The 1,450-nt window shown below is 41.7% G+C and overlaps 1 pseudogene across 1 annotated transcript in view; it reads right to left on the bottom strand.

Annotated features, from left to right (window-relative positions):
* LOC311127370 overlaps positions 1-1,450 on the bottom strand; it is a 367,179-nt pseudogene that overhangs the window by 246,631 nt on the left and 119,098 nt on the right. The gene's annotated exons all lie outside the window — the stretch shown is intronic.

The raw sequence follows: 1,450 nt of genomic DNA, 5'->3' as shown, positions 1-1,450 counted from the left end.
GCCTTAGGGCTGTCCTCGACTAAAAACAATCTTGGTCGACCGAGAGTCGTCTGTTCTGAAATGTGTATTTTTCCATATATAGACACACCCTATGTGTTTTAATAAAATCAACTCCATGTATTGAGCTTGTCTGATGCTTTAAGGGCAACATTATTCTTTCCACATATTGTTACGTTACGGCCTTATTCTAAAATGGATTAAATGAATTGTTTTCCTCATCAATCTACACATAATACCCTGCAACGACAAAGCAAAAACAGCTTTTTAGAACTTTTTGCACATTTATACAAAATAAAGAACAGGAATACCTTATTTACATAAGTACTCCTAATTCCGGGTATCTTCCAACCGTGATTTCTGTATTTTTCAACCCTTAGTCTGCTGCTAATGACTTATCTAAGTGACTGTTCTGCAGCCAGGGACAAGCTGTGCTTTCTGAAGACTGTAAGGTACAGGGCAGAAGATGGGATTGAGGAAGGAAAGCAAGTTGTGGGAGGAGAGGTTATTGACCGATAAGATGGGGAAGAAGAAGTGCTACTAGAAGCCATTAGTGAGAGATGTTTGATTTTAGCTGGAGGCCTAGGAGTAATTGGTTGGTGATAACATGGACATGGAGAAGGGTAGATGGGTTGATGCCTGAATGCAACAGGCTCACTGAAGTGGAACGCTAGAGGCAATGCTTAGTCCCCTCATCACTCTTAGATACATGCTACCAGTCCTACTGGGGAAGCTCAGCACACACACACACACACACACACACACACACACACACACACACACACACACACACACACACACACACACACACACACACACACACACACACACACACCACAGTTCAGAAAGCAGTGAAATCCATCGACCTCTTCTCATCCTTCCATAACAGCCTCCTCCTTAGTAATGGCTTTCCAGTCAGTGGTACCATACAGTTTATTGCACATCAAATTAATTGCAGGCGATAAATGGAAGGGATAAGGTTATATGCATATTTTATATGTTGAGTTTTGCCAAATGACAGGCCTGATAAGATGCTTGTCTTTGAGTGATGTATTTGGGGATTTCTCCAGATATAAAAGTTAGCTAGCCTAGTGTGCTTGTGCTGCTTGTAGAAAAGGCTTGTATTTACCAAGCTAGCTAGTTCTTCCCATAACAGACGGAGAATGTGATCTGATAAGACAGATCTTGGCGTAGGCAAAGCAGCATAGTAGTATCATAGGTTAAAAGGGTAATCATCGATTTGAAGTTAACAAAGCAGCCATTAGTAAACCATAAAGGAATGCATTAAGTAATCCTTTCTCTTCATTGTGACCTTGTCTTAACTCTGTGTGTGTGTGTGTGTGTGTGTGTGTGTGTGTGTGTGTGTGTGTGTGTGTGTGTGTGTGTGTGTGTGTGTGTGTGTGTGTGTGTGTGTGTGTGTGTGTCACAGCGTCTGTGACATGTTATAACCTGT

Source organism: Coregonus lavaretus, assembly GCF_964263955.1.
Source record: "Coregonus lavaretus genome assembly, chromosome: 1".
NCBI lineage: Eukaryota > Metazoa > Chordata > Actinopteri > Salmoniformes > Salmonidae > Coregonus > Coregonus lavaretus.
This window is presented reverse-complemented; position numbering and strand designations above follow the sequence as displayed.